Source organism: Homarus americanus, unplaced genomic scaffold (genome assembly GCF_018991925.1).
Source record: "Homarus americanus isolate GMGI-L3 unplaced genomic scaffold, GMGI_Hamer_2.0 scaffold46197, whole genome shotgun sequence".
NCBI classification, from domain to species: Eukaryota; Metazoa; Arthropoda; class Malacostraca; order Decapoda; family Nephropidae; genus Homarus; species Homarus americanus.
Window position 1 is genome coordinate 2380892 of NW_024723050.1, and position 18220 is coordinate 2399111.

Genomic DNA, 18220 nt, shown 5'->3' on the forward strand with positions numbered 1-18220 from the left:
GAACCTCATAAAGTGAACAGGAGAAACCCCAATACTTCTACCATTCTGTCTACACAGTAACAAACTTGTAGGGAGAATACAATTATTTTTTTTTAATTGGTGGAAAATTTTTGAGCCCTGACCACCTTTGGGAACATACATGCCCTACAGCTCTGAACCTCCTGGGGAACACACACATGCCTTACAGTCTGACCTGGTGGACACACACACACGTCTCACAGCCCTGACCTTCTAGGGAACACACACATGCCTTACAGCCTGAGCCTTCTGGTGGACACACACACACACACGTTTTACAGCCCTGACCTCCTGGGGAACACACACACACACATATGCCTTACAACCCTGACCTCCTTGGGTACAAACACACATGACTTACAGCCCTCACTTCCTGGAAGACACAGATGCCTTACAGCCATGACTTCTGGTGGACACACACACACACACACATGTCCAACAACCTTAACCTCCTGGGGGACACACACACATGCCCTACAGCACTGACCTCCTGGGGAACACACACATGCCCTACAGCGCTGACCTCCTGGGAAACACACATGCCTCACAGCCCTGACCTCCTGGGGAAACACATGCCTTACAGCCCTGACCTCCTGGGACACACACATATGCCTTGCCCTGACCTCCTGGGGAACACACACATGCCTTACACCTTGACCTCCTGGGGAACACACACATGCCCTACAGCTCTGACCTCCTGGGAACACACACATGCCTTGCCTTTGATCTCCTGGGAACACACACATGCCCTACACTGACCTCCTGGGGAACACACACATGCCTCTACAGCTCTGACCTCCTGGGGAACACACATGCCTTACAGCCCTTATCTCGTGGGGGACACACACATGCCTGAAAGCCCTGACCTCCTGAAGGACAAACATGCTCAACAGGACTGATCTCCTGGACAACACACATATGCCTTACAGCCCTAACTTCCTGGGGAACATACACACATCTTACAGCCATGACCTTCTGGGGAACACACATGCCTTATAGCCCTGACCTCCTCGGGACACACACATGTCCTACAACCCTGACGTCCTGGGGTACACACACATGCCTTATAGTGCTGACCTCCTGGGGACACGCACATGCCCTACAGCCCTGACCTGAGGGACACACACATGCCTTACAGCCATGACCACCTAGGGAACACACGTCTTAAAGCCCTGATCTCTTGGGGAACATACACATGCCTAACAGCCCTGACCTCCTGGGGAACACACACATACCCTACAGCCCTGACCTCCTGGGGAACACACACATGCCTTACAGCCTGACCTCACACACACACATCTTACAGCCCTGACCTGGGGAACACATACACAACCCTGACCTCCTGGGGAACACACATGCCTACAGCCTGACCTGGACACACACACACACACGTCTTACAGCCCTAACCTTCTGGGGAACACATACGTGCCTTACAGCTCTCACCTCCTGGGGAACACACACATGCCTTACACCTGACCTCCTGGGGACACACACATGCCCTACAGCTCCTGACCTCCTGGGGGACACATACATGCCTTACAGCTCTGACCTCCTGGGGCTCACATGCCTTACAGCCCTGATCTCTGGGGGGCACACATTCCCTACAGCCCTGCCCTCCTGGGGAACACACACATGCCTTACAGCCCCTGATTTTCCTTGGGGGCACACACACATGCCCTACAGCCCTGACCTGGGGAACACACACATGCCTTACAGCCCTGATCTCCTTGGGGCACACACATGCCCTACAGCCCTGACCTGGGGAACACACATGCCTTACAGCCCTGATCTCTTGGGGCACACACACATGTCCTACAGCCCTGACCTCGTGGGGAACACACATGGCCCTGACCTCGTGGGGGACACACATCCCTTACACCTTTGACCTCCTGGGGACACATGCCTTACAGCCCTGACCTCCTGGGACACACTGACCTCCTGGGAACACGCCCTACAGCCCTGACCTCCTGGGGAACACACACATGCCCTACAGCTCTGAACCTCCTGGGGAACACACACATGCCTTACACCTTTGACCTCCTGGGGAACACACATGCCCTACAGCCCTGACCTCCTGGGGAACACACACATGCCCACAGCTCTGACCTCCTGGGGAACACACACACATGCCTACAGCTCTGACCTCCTGGGACACACACACATGCCTTACAGCTCCTGACCTCCTGGGGAACACACACATGCCCTACAGCTCTGACCTCCTGGGACCTCCTGCACACACATGCCCTACAGCCCCTCCTGGGGAACACACACATGCCTTACAGCCTGACCTCCTGGGGAACACACACATGCCCTACAGCCTGACCTCCTGGGGACACACACACATGCCCTACAGCCTGACCTCCTGGGGAACACACACATGCCCTACAGCTCTGACCTCCTGGGGACACACACATACCCCTACAGCCCTGACCTCCTGGGGACACACACATACCTTACAGCCCTGACCTCCTGGGGGACACACACATGCCCTACAGCCCTGACCTCGTGGGGACACACACATCCCATTGACCTCCTGGGGACACACACATGCCCTACAGCCCTGACCCCGGGAACACACACATGCCTTACAGCCCTGACACACACACCCCTTACACCTACCTCCTGGGAACACACACATGCCCTACAGCCCTGACCCCCGGGAACACACACATGCCCTACAGCCCTGAGGAACACACACATGCCCTACAGCCTGACCTCGTGGGGGACACACACATCCCTTACACTTTGACCTCCGGGGACATAACATGCCTTACAGCCCCGACCTCCTGGGGAACGCACACATGCCCTACAGCCCTGACTTCATGGGAAACACACAAATACCTTACAGCCCTGCCCTCCTGGGGGACAAACTCATATGCCTGGCTTGTCTTATAGCCCTGAACTCTTGGTGGACACACACACACACACACACACACACACGCCTTACAGCCCTGACCTCCTGGGGAACATGCATGTCTTACAGCCCTGACCTCCTGGTGGACACACACATCTTACAGCCCTGACCTCCTGGTGGACACACACATCTTACAGCACTGACCTCTTGGTGGACACACACACATGCATTACAGCCCTGACTTCCTGGGGAACACACACATGCCTTAAACCCCTGACCTCGTGGTGGAGACACACATGCCTTACACCTCTGACCTCCTGGTGGGGAGACATGCCTTACAAGCCCTGATCTGGGGAACACACACATGCCTTATAAAGCCCTGACCACCTGGTGGACACACACATTCCCTGACCTCCTGGGGGACACACACATGCTTTACCGCCCTGGCCTCCTGGCGAACACACATCTTATAGCCTTGACCTCCTGGGGGACTCTTCATGGGAACACACACGTCTTAACAGCCCTGACCTCCTGTGGGACATGCACATATGCCCCACATCCCTGATCTACTGGTGGACACACACATGCCTTACAACCCTGACCTTCTGGGGAACATACACATGCCTTACAGCCCTGACCTCTTGGGGGACACACACATGTCTTACAGCCCTAACTTCCTGGTGGACACACACACACATGCCTTACAATCCTCACCTTCTGGGGGACGCACACACACACATCTTACAGCGCTGATCTTCTGATGGGGATCACACATGCCTTCCATCCCTGACCTCCTGGGGAACAAACACATGCCTTACAGCCCTGACCTCCTGGTGGACTCACATGCCTTACAGTCCAGACCTCCTGGGGAACCCACACATGCCTTACAGCCCTAAACTCATGGGGAACACACACATGCCTTACAGCCCTAACCTCCAGAGGAACACACACATGCCTTACAGCCCTGACCTCCAGAGGAACACACACATGCCTTACAGCCCTGACCTCCAGAGGAACACACAATTGCCTTATACAGCCCTGACCACCTGGTGGACACACACACACATTCCCTGTCCTCTTGGACACACACACATGCTTTACTGCCCTGACCTCGTGGTGGACACACACACACACATGCTTTACCGCCCTGACCTCCTGGGGAACACACACTTGGCTTTCAGCCCTGATCTCCATGGGAGCACACACACGTCTTAACAGCCCTGACCTCTTAGGGGACACACACACAATCCTTACAGCCGTGACCTCCTTTGGGACACACATCTTACAGCCCTGACTTCCAGTGGGACATGCACATATGCCAAACAACCCTGATCTTCTGGTGGACACACACACACACATGCCCTACAACCCTGACTTCCTGTGGGACACACACACACACACACACGTTACAGCGCTGATCTTTTGAAGGAGATCACACATGCCTTGCATCCCTGACCTCCTGGGGAAGATACACATGCTTTACAGCCCTGACCTCGTGACGGACACACACATGCCTTACAGCTCTTACTTCCTGATGGACACACACATGCCTTACAGCCCTCACTTCCTGGTGGACTCACACATGCCCTATAGCCCTCACCTCCTGGTGGATACAAACACATGCCCTACAGCCCGGACCTCCTGGTGAATACAAACACATGCCCTACAGCCCTGACCTCCTCGGGGACACAAACACGTCCTACTAAGTTGCCCATACAACTATGAAATATGGCATGGGTGATCATCAGGAAGTGTAAAATGATTATATTAACTTAGTTATATTGAAAAATGCCTAGCCCCTCTCAAGTGGATAGGGTGGAGGGGCATATTATAATGCTTCTAATAGTGGTATTGTATGACGTCATTGATCTTTGTTCAATGAAATACTAAAGAATCAAAGAATGCAAAACAAGCACTACTCAGCCAATGAGAAATAGAGTACAGGTATATGATGTGCATTACATCCCTGTCTTAAGAATTGCATTAATTGTAGGGAGGATGACTATATAAGAAATATTACCTTTCATGCAAGTATATGAATAAACTTCCTTGATATTTTATTGTAATGACATTTTTCTAACAATATTATAAGTTGCACTGTGCCTGATATTCATATACAGTATAGTCTGGTTTTACGCGGTTAATTAAATCCATGGAGGTCTGAGTATAAAGCGAAATGCGTTAATAAAATAACAACATATGGGATTAATTGGAATAGAGACTGGGCCGTCCGCCAGACTACCCTTTTTTTGGCTATCGCCGACACAATACTGTACATTATAGTAAAAATAACATCTTAATTTTATGATGGTATGCACACACAATTAATATATAAGGGAAATATCAATAATATTAGGTTTTTTAACACTTGCGTTAGTAGAAGAGATGAATGGACACACGGGGATGGTGGGTTGGTTCCGAGGCAGAGAGCAGATTATTGGCCCTCACCTGTATTTATCCACCACAGAGGCTAGCCGGGCCTCCTACACAAACCCCTCGAAGTCCATATCCTCACTATCACCGACTTGGGCTGGCTGTGGTGGGTGGCAGGTGAAGAACTCGGTGATGTTTTGTTGACGGCTAGCATTGATGTGGTCATGATACAACTGAACATAGGGCTCCAGGGATTGCAACAGAAGGTTATTAGACACTTCATAGCGATGATTGCCTGTGTCTTTGTCAAGGAATAACTTCATTCTCTCAGCTAACTCAATGACCTCCTTCACATCAGCATGTGTTAGTTTCTGCTCTTGTTGTTCTGTAACACCTCGCTGCTCACTGATGGCATCATCTTCCAACATCTCGTCTGCAGTCACATAAGGTTGCCTGATTACCTCCAGGATGTCCTCGTTGGTGGTCTCGGAGAAGCCTGCAGCTCTAACACTTTGTGCAGCCTCTCTTGCATTCTCCAATGCCACAGCAACAGACTGAGCCCCCATGCCTCCACCAAGAAATCAACAGCCTTCTTCACGTTAAACAGTTTCCAGAACTGCTTGACTCGCACTTCATGGTCCGCCAAATCTTGTTCATCTTCCTCGTCCTCACTCTCGCTATCGGTGCCACTCTCTAGGTTCTGCAGTTCATCCTTGGTGTTGGTGAAGTCGTTCAGTAGCCGAAACATCTTGGCGGAGAAAGCAGCCTTCACGTTGCAAATCAACTCCTGATCCATGAGCAGGATGAACAACGTAGTGTTAGCAGGAAGGAAGACCACTTTTACGTTGGGGTGACGATCCAGCAAAAGGGGCGAGTGTCCTGGTGCGTTGTCGAGGAGCAACAAAATGTTGAATGGCACATTATTTTCCACGCAGAATTTCTTGACATCAGGAACGAGACAGTTGTCAAACCAGGAGAGGGACGGACCAGAGATCATCCACGCCTTCCCTGAGGTTAGCCACTGGACATTTAAGTTGATCATGTCCATATTCTTATAGGCATGCTGCTTGCGGGCTTTGTGGATCACAGACAACTTCAACTTAGCAGTGCCGGAGGCATTGGTGGTGAACAGTAAGGTGATGCGCTCCTTCTGCATTTTGCTTCCCCGACACTTGCTAGCAGACTTGACCACGAAGGGCTTGGATGACAATTTCTTCCAGTACAACCCCGATTCATCCATATTGAACAGTTGGTCATCGGTGTACTGTCCTTCCTCCATAATTTTCAGTAAAAATGGGGGAAAATTCATGGCGGCAACCCGGTTGGCACTTGCTCCTTCTCCGACTATCTCAATATTTGTGATCTTGTTGCGCCGTTTAAAATCTTGCAGCCACCAAGCGGAAGCACTGAAGGGCTTGGGCTCTGCAACCCCTATTTTTCTTGCTAGTGCTGCACAGAGTTCTTGGGCGTAGTCCTGCAGTACCCGAGTGTCGACCGCCATGTTCCTTCTTGACTGACGAATAATGTAGCTTACCAACAAACTCTCTGTCTTCAGCAGCACCTTATTGTGGCAATATTTTATTGGTGAGGCACCTACAGACTTGGTAATGTTCATTGATTTTGCCGGCATCCTTCTTGATAGTGTGAATCGTCGATTCATTCACTCCATATTGTCTGGCCAGATCCACCTGTCTCGTGCCTTTTTCTAACTCCTGGACGATCAGGTACTTAACCTCATAGCTTAAGGCGCGTCGCACCTTCTTGGGCTTGGGGTGGCTTGGGCCAGGTAGTTCAGGGCTTCTCCGGGGTGGTGGGGGTCCAGAGGAAGCCATTGTGTAGAAAGACAAAAACAAAACCGGTTCCTGGGCATGAGTGAATATATGCGGGGACAGTCAGACTGGCTCAGCGGTGGTCGAGAGCGTGGGTGGCAAGGTTAAATAGACCAATTACAGCGTGCGGCGGAGGGGGTGCGTGGGTGGTAAGGATACGTGGCCCAAACACAGTCCGCGACGTCATCTGCGTGAGTCTGAGGTCAGCAGTGACATCAGCGCCCAGCACCTTGCCGCGTATATGACGGCATTTACCGCGTAAATAATAATTATCGCTTCTGGACAGGTGCCGCGTAAACCCAGACTATACTGTACAGCTACTCCTCGATTTACGACCTACTCGACTTACGACCACCCGGACATACGACCGCCTCAGTTGTACCAAAATTTTGACAAATTACGTATTTTCGGGTCCCAACGTTAGTGATTGCGCTGTGTACTGACAAAATTTTCGTGTGTAATTCACTTTAAAATCGCTGGCAAGCTTAAAAGTGAGAGTTTTATGGTGCTGAGAAGAAAAATACACACCCATTTTAGATTTTCTGTGTATTATTTAAGCATTTTCGATTTACGACCTGGATTTGGGTCCCTAACCCCGTCGTAAGCCGAGGAGCAGCTGTATTGCTTTATAAAGAACAGTGTTTTTTATTAATATTCCTTGCAATCTCTTTTGGCAATAAATATTTCAATAATTTCAGAATTTATAGAATATAAGCATAGTGTGAATGGCGGAAAGGAGAGGAGAAGGGAGGGCAGACCACCAGGACACCTGCTATACACTTATTGCTACTACCAAATTAACATCCCCTTAATATTAGTGAAGATCAGAATATTCTTTCATTATACTGTACTTGGTAAGCGTAAATATCATGTTACAATAATCACCAATATCATCATAAAGACATATGTAAACCCCCCATGTTTAACCCAGAGGAGGCTAGTTCACATGATAAAACTCCTATACTGTACTACATCAATCAATCTATGAGCATATGTAAACAAAGAAACATATATAGCATCAACATTGCTCAAACATGTAGTAAGTAAAATATATACCACAAACTTTTAACACTTTGGGTGTAACAATAATAATGTAAAATGGTTTTATATTTACCTTTTCTATTCTTTTTATTTCTATACTTTTACTTCTTACATTTCTTTTATTCCCTTTTCGTCTGTTCTTTCTCTATTCTCATACTCATAAGATGATGGAGGAAGAATTGAGGAAAGGAGGGAGGTTGTGGGGTTCAAGATGTTTGGTTCACACTCAGGATGGGGTGGAGAAATGAAACTCACAATGTGCTCTCTATATACATGTTGTATTGGGTGTACAATGCAGCTTGGTGCTGGGAAGGCAGCATGGTTACAAGCGTGATGTAGAGAGAGCTGGTTGGTGAGGGTGCTCAGAGGACAGCTTGTGGGTCACCATGCTTGCCGGTGGGAGCGAGGGCTGCCAGGCAGCGGCGGAGGAGGAGGTGGTGTTGCTGGCTGGTTGGTGTGGGTAGAAAGAGGCAGGTCACCACGAGGTCAGGTCTTAAATAGCGGGGGTAGGCGTGGCTTAGTAGTTGACCCCCACTCCGTGATGTATGGCGGCGCTGGTTGACCTAGACCACGAGGCACACACTGTGGAATTCGTGGGGTCAGCTATGCAGCGACAAACAGCGTTAGTAGGGGAGAAATCCACTACAAGGTACTTGTTTATGTTTGAGGCTGGATGAGGGGTGTTAAGGAATGTGGGGGGAACGAGGGGAGGCTGTGGTTAGGGGTGGAGGACAACAGTTGGCCCTCACACCAAGGGGAGACATAAGAACATAAGAATGGAGGAAACTGCAGCGGGCCTATTGGCCCATACTGGGCAGTCCCATATACATCCAACTCCTATTGCTCATCACATGGGGCCGTATACTCAAAAACATTTATGGGACTGTATGTCGTTGTGTACCCCGTAACTGGACTCACAGTCTCAGATTGGCATACAGTACTCAAAACACAGATGGTACACTCAAAACCAATATTTGACATCGAACTCCGTAAGTTAACCTCCCCCACCCCCTCTAAACGTCAACTATGGCACTATCGGAGGGCAAGCTGGCAATCCTTGCGAGAATTCTTCACCGACTTTCCTTGGGATGAATGTTGCTTTTCCACTCGGGATGCCTCAGTATGTGCTGACAGCATTGCTGGGGTTATACAGGGCGGTATGAGTGCATTTATCCCATCTTCTACCAAAACTTTCACATTACAATCATGGTTTGATCGCTCCTGCTCTCTTGCTTGCAGGGTGAGAGATAGGGCATATCGAGCTATGATACTATCTCCATCTCCTATTACCCACACCTCTTTCATTACTTCTAGGAATCGTTGTAAGGCTATTCTTCGTAGGGCCAAGCGGAATTTTATTAAAAGAAAGACTGCTGTCCTGACTAATTCTTCCTCCAGTAAATCCTTCTGGTCCTTAGCTAAAAACATCTGTAACAACTTCTGCACGCCTTCTTTTCCTCCCCTCTTCCGTCCCAATAACTCTATAGCCAACTCTCCCCCTGAGAAAGCCAACCTCTTTGGCACCTTATTCTCCTCTAATTCCACCTTAGACGATTCCCACTCTACCCCTCCTACCCCTGCACCTCCTACTGAACCTATGCACTTTCCTATAATCTCCACTCGCAGGTTGGATGTGAGTAAGGCGCATGGACCGGACGGAATACCCCCTCGTGTTCTGAGGGAGTGTGCTGAAGCCCTGGCCCCTGTGCTTGCTCGCCTCTTTCGCCTATGCCTCAAAACCCAAACTTTTCCTTCTTCTTGGAAGCATGCCTTGGTTCAGCCCATCCCGAAGAAGGGTGACCATTCTAATCCCTCTAACTATCGCCCCATTGCCCTAACTTCATCCCTCTCTAAGATTTTCGAAACTATCTTGAACTCCCATTTTCTCCATCACCTTGAACGCCTTTCTCTTTTGTCGGATCACCAGTATGGCTTTCGCCAGGCAAGATCTACTGGTGATCTGCTCTCCTATTGCACCCATCTTTGGTCATCCTCTCTTAGGGATTATGGGGAAACTTTTGTCGTGGCCCTCGACATCTCCAAAGCATTTGACAGGGTATGGCACAAGTCTTTGCTATCTAAACTTCCCTCTTTTGGTTTCTCTCCCCCACTTTGTTCTCTCATCTCTAGCTTTCTTGAGAACCGAGCCATGGCAGTTGTTGTCGAGGGATCGATCTCTCGCTCATTCTCTACCAATAGTGGCGTCCCACAGGGTTCTGTTCTTTCACCAACTCTCTTTCTTCTTTTTATCAATGATTTACTTCACACTACAACTAATTCTATCCATTCTTACGCCGATAATTCTACTCTTCACTCTTCCTCACATTTTCCCCTTCCTCCTAACTCTCAAACTAGATCTGTCTCTAGAACTGATATCATTACTTCTATCAACGCGGATCTGTGCAGCATCTCTGAATGGGGAGATACAAACTTGGTTAAGTTCAATAGTAACAAAACTCAATATTTACCAATTACACTTTGTAAAGTAGACGATCTCCCACCAATTACATTTCAGGACGCTATCATCCCCCCAAATTCTGAAATAAATATGTTAGGCCTCACCATTTCCTCCAATATGTCCTGGAAATCACACATCCTTAGTATAACTAAAGCTGCCTCCCGAAAGTTGGGAATGCTGTACAGATGCCGCAGCTACTTCACTCCTGAGCAGTTGCTCCAAGTATATAAGGGATTCATTCGTCCTAACTTGGAGCACTGCTCTCATATCTGGGGTGGCTCTTCTTCTGTCCAACTATTAGATAGGGTGGAATCAAAGGCATTTCGTCTTATTAACTCTCCTCCTTTAGTCGACAATCTCTCTCCCCTTTCTCTTCGCCGCAATGTTGCTTCACTCTCTCTCTTTTACAGGTACTTTAACGGGCAATGTTCAGGGGATTTGGCATCCTGTGTACCGCCGGTAAGGCCGTGGGTTCGTAACACACGTCTTGCCCGCGGTGCCCACCATTTCTCTGTGGATATCGGTCACACGAGAATAGCCCGTTATAGTACCTCCTTCTTTCCTCACACAGCCAAACTGTGGAATGCTTTGCCTTCTTCTGTGTTTCCATGCTCTTACAATCTGTCTCACTTTAAAAAGCTGGTTTTCCGGCATCTTCGTGGTGTAGATTAATACAGTATAACCTTTTTTTCTATATTTTCAATTTCTTTCCGTTTTTTTTTCGCCCCCCAGGCTCGTTGTGGGTCGTTTGACCTGTGCCCGGGTTGGCTAATTCCCGAAAAAAAAAAACATAAAGGAATTCTATGGTAACTTACACATTATGACCTTCATTACCGTCGGAAATAACGTAATTATTAATATGTAGTTTATAACAGTAGCCAAACCTACCTAACCTAACTTCCTTACCAATGGGAGGCCTCCGCCGCCCTGCCACAAAAACTCATATTAACTATCTCTGTTCCACGTCAGTTGCGACACAATGACAAATGTGTCTTAAAATTGTGTAAACTATATGATAGGTATAATAAGAAAATCCAAAAGTTGTGGGGAAATTATTAACAGTAGTACAGACTTCCCTGACTACTGGGTGGGAAGATATTGGAAGCATAATGTGTTGTCTAATGGTAAACCCTGCTGCCATATGGCATCACGAAAATTAGGAGCAAGTCCAAGGTTGCTTATCTGACTAAATGTGTCATTTACACACAATTGTTTCTCGTAATATCGACAACACAACATACATACTGTATATTGATTCTCACTTTTTGTGTTTTCATTTCGGTATTTATGGTTATTTATTATTAATGAAGAGTTATTATTATTAATAGTACTAAAGAATTATTATTACAGGCCCCGACGTGGGTCAGTGACTGTGCCTGGGTTGGTTAATCCACGTAAAAATAAATAAATAAATTTAGGTTGAACGGTAAAGTTTTTACTACTGTATTTACTCACACGGCAAACTTCGAAGAACGATGTTTCTTTTAATGAATGTGCTCATATAAGGAAAATATGTGTATTCATTCACGATGAAGAGCCACCACACTACTTCCTTGAGTTTACAAACACGAAAAATCGTACCAAGCCTCAGAAAAACCATAGTTAAGTTTGTTTCATATTGTCAATCAATAACCACGCTAACAATATTATGACTTACCTGTTCCACCAGCATATTTCTTATCTTGTGCTGCTTTTTTCTTAACGCTAACACGAAGATCAGCTGAAAACCGCTGAATTTCAGTTACATTGCGGGTGACTCTACCAACAGCATTCACCGCATTTAACACTTCACCCCAGGCATGGTTTTTGAGTTGAAGTGTACATCTACTTGAGTCCAACTTCCCTAAAATCATTTCTTTTCTTTTGGCCACCTCAGTCACAATAGCGTATACTTCAGCCTCACTGAAATTAGGTCGTCTCATCTTGGCTGGTGGTCCTTCCATGTTTACAAAATAATATTACGTGCATCGCTCTCAGCTGATTTCTCCTTCTCTTGTGATTGGTTGATGATTTTGTTAACTGAGCATTGATTGGCCAACTAGCATCTGCACTGACATCTACCGTCCGACAAGAGAACTTAATTTACAGGGTAAACACTAGAGTTATGAGAACTTACGAAAGACTTACGGAACTGTAATTAAATTTTGAGTATGCTAAATTTACGGTAGTGTAAAGATTCGACAATATATGGTACTGTATCATGCTGAAAGACGTAACTTATGAGGTGTTTTGAGTATCCGGCCCCATATATCCATCCAACCTATGTTTGAAGCTATCCAGTGTATTCAATTTAATGATATTTGGTAACTTGTTCCACTCATCCACTACTCTATTTCCAAACCATGACAATATTTTACTCAACACAAGGGAACTGAGAACTAATAACGGTTCTTCGTTTATTAACGACGTTACTCAAAATGAAGTTACACTTTCAAAACAATATCCTATCTTCCTAGCTAGCTGACCAGGGGTAACATGTATCCTAAAACATTTCGTGAAACGGATAAACCTAAAAGGTACTTGCATTATATCCTGCCATGTGAGATGACACCCACATACCCACACTTAACTCTGTCCAAAACCCGACTGTCTTTTTCAAACACAGGCGTTGCCCAGAAAGGCTTCACATCTTCATGGCGTCACGTCTCACAGGTTCTCTTATTGGTTCAGTCCTAAGGCATTCACCCTCACAGGTCCCTGCGATTGGCTCTTGTTTGTTGAGAAATACTCACTCATGCCATTGTTACATGGCTGCCATATTCATAACACATGTTGAATCTTTTAACTTTAAAGTTTAATATACATTCATAAATGTCATAGTTATGGAATATTATTAAATACAAATTTCTCAACGACCACAGCCCAGGAAGAGAGGAGGGAGAAGTTCTAAGGAGTTGTGAAGGCCGCCCTCTACAATTACTGTGCTTGCATGTTTTAACAAGATGTCAAGGTCTCCAAATACATCTTAAAAAAACTGTTTATGTAATAACCTTCATGGGGGTTATGCTGAATAATAATACAGTACATCTGTATGGTGCCTTGGTAAGTGTTAACCTGCACACAACCATAATAAGAGAGGGACCTGTGTGAGGCTACTACTACTGATCAACCTGTAAATGAGAGCAAGTGTAAACCACTCAATGAATAAATGGCATGACTATTAAAATACTGCATAACCAAACAGAAAATACTTGCAACAGGTGGAATTGCTACCAACTGACTTATCAGTCATTCTCACATTAATGTTATTTATAATCAACATAGTTTGACAACTTCTTATGTGTGTTTTTATTGCAAATTACATAGTAATTTGATGCTAATGTAAATAGATTCGATTACAACCATTATGTAGTGGGTCATAAAAGTCATAAAAGGACACCATATTGAGACTCCAGCCCGTCCTCATACTACCCCAAGATTACCTGAGTTGCAGAAAACGTAAATAAAAATAAATATGCATATACCCGGCATTGCTCACACCTGTAGCACAAGCTGGGAATACCACCCCAATATGCAGTAAAATATTCTAAGCATATTTGGGTTGTGTCCTACATATTTTTATCCTTGCTTAATACAGTACATACTACGTTGTAACTGCACAAGTAACTTCTCAAACCTCTCCCATCCCTCTAGCCCCAAACACCTTCATCAACCCCCTTAACCCACCACCCACTGATCCCTGTGAATGTTTGGGATTCAGGAGTCGATACTCTTGGGGTTCACACCTCACAGATTGACAACACTGACTAACAGTTGGAAGAGTCCCAACCTGTACATATCATATAAAGTGAAAATTATTTTTTTGTATAAGATCTTTACTTTGTCATTTTGTATAAATTTTGTGTTTTATATATTAAGAGTTGAGACGATCATTATAGCAACTAGATTTATATCTAGTTTGGGCTCTTCAGGGGCTCAGGAATGGAACCTATTTTTCCAATGTTTTAATATTGATATGATTGTACATTATTGTAACGGTCATTGCCTATACTATATTAGATTAGAAATGAAAATGTGATATACAGTAGTCTTCATTTACACGGTCAATTGAACCCGTGGAGGTCTGCGTAAAACGAGAAACGCGTAAACAAAATAACAGAACATATAGGATTAATTGAAATAGAGACTGGGCCGACCCCCAAACCACACTTTTTCCGACAATAGAATGTTGTAGTAAAAATAACATCTAAATTTTATGATGGTATGCACACACAATTAATATTTAAGAGAAATATAGTTGCTGGTTAATGTCCATTTAAATAATGGACTCGACCCCCCCCCCTCCCACTTCCCACGCTCGCTGGCTGCTCCCTCCCTGAGAAATGCTTGGGTGAAAACACTAGGTTTTTAGGTTTAGTAATAAATAATACATCAGACTATGTTTAGGATAATATAATTGACATTGCTGGATTCCTTGCAAGGCTGCGAATAATTTGAATATAAACGTCATATATTTTGCACAAAAGATAAAATATTTGCTCTCTAATAAAATTCTTAATTTAGATCTAAAATTTGTATGTCTAATGCAAATTTTAGCTTGTTTATATTCAAATTAATCACTATCTTATAAGAATTTAAGCAATGTAAATTATATTCTGGCCTGATAATTTCTATAAATTTTATGAGCTAAAAACAAATATCATCAGTAAATACACAAATTATACTTCACCCAGACACAATACGTTACGTATGTTGTAGTAAAAATAACAACTTAATTTTATGATGGTATGCACACACAATTAATATTTAGAACTACCAATAATATTAGGTTTTTTAACACTTACTTAGTAGAAGAGACGGCTGGGTACATGGGGATTGCGGTTGGTTCTGAGGCAGAGGGCAGATTATTGGCCCTCACCTGTATCACTATCCACCACAGAGGCTTGCAGGGCCTCTTTGTCAAACCCCTCAAAGTCCATATCCTCACTATCACTGACTTGGGCTGGCTGTGGTGGGTGGCGGGTGAAGAACTCAGTAATGTTTTGTTGACTGGACGACCTTGTGCACACCCTGCCCGCATAAATGATGGAATGAACCGCGTAAATAAAAATTGTCGGTCTGGCAAGGTGCCGCGTAAATAACCGAACGAGTAATCCAAATCCATGTAAATCGAGACTATACTGTACAATATTTGCCAATATTTCACACATTTTCATTTAAGGGAATGCACCAAGTACAGTTATATCTCCATTAGCCAGAAAAATTGGTGCAGAGCACTTCAGGGAATGAGAGATTTCCGGGTAACAAGCCGACTCTCAAAGCCGAAAAAATCCCTCGTCCCCGGAATTTTCTGGTTAACGGAAAAATGTTCTCGGAAGTTCCAAAATGATGCATTATTTCATCTCTCAAAGCCGGAAAAACCCTCATCCACGGAGTTTTCCAGGTAACAGAAAAATATTCTCAAAAGTTCCATAAATTGCACTATCATCTCCCGAACCCAGAAAAATATCCCCCATCCCCGAATTTTTTTCAGAATTATCCAGAAAATGCACCCGATTTTCATCTCTCAAACCTGGAAAAACTCCATCCCCGGAATTTTCCTGGTACCCTGTACAGTAAAGCCTCGAATAACGACAGTAATGTGTCCTCCAATATTGCAGTGTAAGGTGAATCATTAATTACCATTAAAATAAAGCAATAATAATGAGATTCATTCCAAAATCTGACCTCATATCTTTTGAGTGGCCTTTTACCCTCTTTTCTCCCAAAACAATCAAATTAATGAAAATGCAAACTATATTCATTAGTGTTTACACCCGGGACGATGGTTCTACATAAGAAACTGAAGAAAATAAGACCCTGGTTGTAGCTATAGTAAAATTAATGTAAAAAAATTAATACATGTTTTAATTAATGTTATTTAATGTTAATAAATGGAACATTAGAAGTAGCTAACCACTAATGGTAAAGAAAAAAGCGAGATAGATTGGGAACGCCAACGTATACGTGCGCATTCAAGGAAACATAGCGTCATTTATCTTATTATGAATATGTACAAGATTTATTATTGTTTATCACTGAATTTGTATTTGATGGGATTAATCTTTATATATGCAAAATGAACAATACAATTCATTAATACTACGTAGATTATTAAAACACAAGAGGAGACGAGATGGCATTGTTTTCGTTAGTTTACAACCGTGACAATGGTTCTACATTAGAAACTGATGAAAATAAAACCCTGGCTATATCTGGAGTAAAACTAATGTACAAATTACTACAGTAGTATATATGTTTTAAGTACAGGTAGTTCTGCTATAACGCGATAATTGTGTTCTTGTAAAATATCGTGTTATAGAAAATCGCGTAATAGAAATAACAGGGCTTATGGAGAAAATAGGGTTAGGTGCAGTTTACTCGAAATCGAAAAAATTTAGTAGTTAGCCTAACACAAAGGATAGCACAGTCTAAATAAATGTTACATTCATATCTAATAACGAAATCATACAGTAAATTTAACACTTTACCTTGAAAAAATATGAATGTAACTTGATGGGGGAGAAGGGTGATTTTGAGGTTGATAACATCAAGCTTCTCTTCAAGTGTTATATCCTTTCTTTTACGATAATCACCGGGAATTCTATCATCAGAATGCTTTTTGGAGATATTCTTCTTTACCATATTCACAGTTAATACCACAAAATTGGAGAAATAGTAAGCAAAAATCGCGTTATAGCAAACAAGCGATCGCGTTATACAAATATTGTTCCGAATTCATAAATCGCGTTAGAGCAAATTCGCGTTATCAAAACACGCGTTATAGCAGAACTCACTGTAGTGTTATTTAATGTAAATAATTGGAACAATAGAAGTAGCTAACCACAAATGGTAAAGAAATAAAGCAAGACAGATTATGAACTCCAACGTATACGTGAGCACTCAAGGAAACATAGCGTCATTTCTCTACATAGGAATATGAAAGCAACACTCATTTACTGTTCATATATATTTTAAATAATACTTATGAATGTAAAACAAAAATTCTACTCAGCAATGGTGGTAAAGTCATCGGCATTTCATGCCAATGATGCACTTGTTTTTACTCAGATGACGAAGTCATCAAGTTCAACTCGGGCTGAAGCTGCAGGTTCAACTCTAGCTGAAGTTGTTGTTGATGCTGGTTATGATGCTGAATTTGATGGTTTAGGCCTTCGAATAATAAAGCTGTCAAAAGAACCTTGCACAGCTGCTTTCTTTGCTCATTATAATTTTTATGTAGAGGTCATTTGCATTTTTTTTGTCCCTGTTAATTTTAATGCTTTGTTCTGTTAATGGATCCACTTGAGAAAATATGTTCATTACTTGCTCCACATAATAGCCAGACCTTTCACCCTCTTCTTCATCTTACCCCATCTAGTTTCTCAGCTAAGCTTATACTGTACAGTACACTTTCTTTTAGCTTTTGAACCAGCACTTTCTCAAGTTGAATAGGGACGCAAAAATGCCAAAAAAATCTTTTAAAGTTTTTCTCTTTTTCCTGTTCAGATGCGTGAAAACAAAAGGTCCGCCAAACTGCGACTGTTTACACTAGTGATGGTGGCGTCACCACTCACCAGCCTGTGTGTGCAAGGCTTTTTTTGTATAATACATATCGAATTTAGTATATATATATATATATATATATATATATATATATATATATAT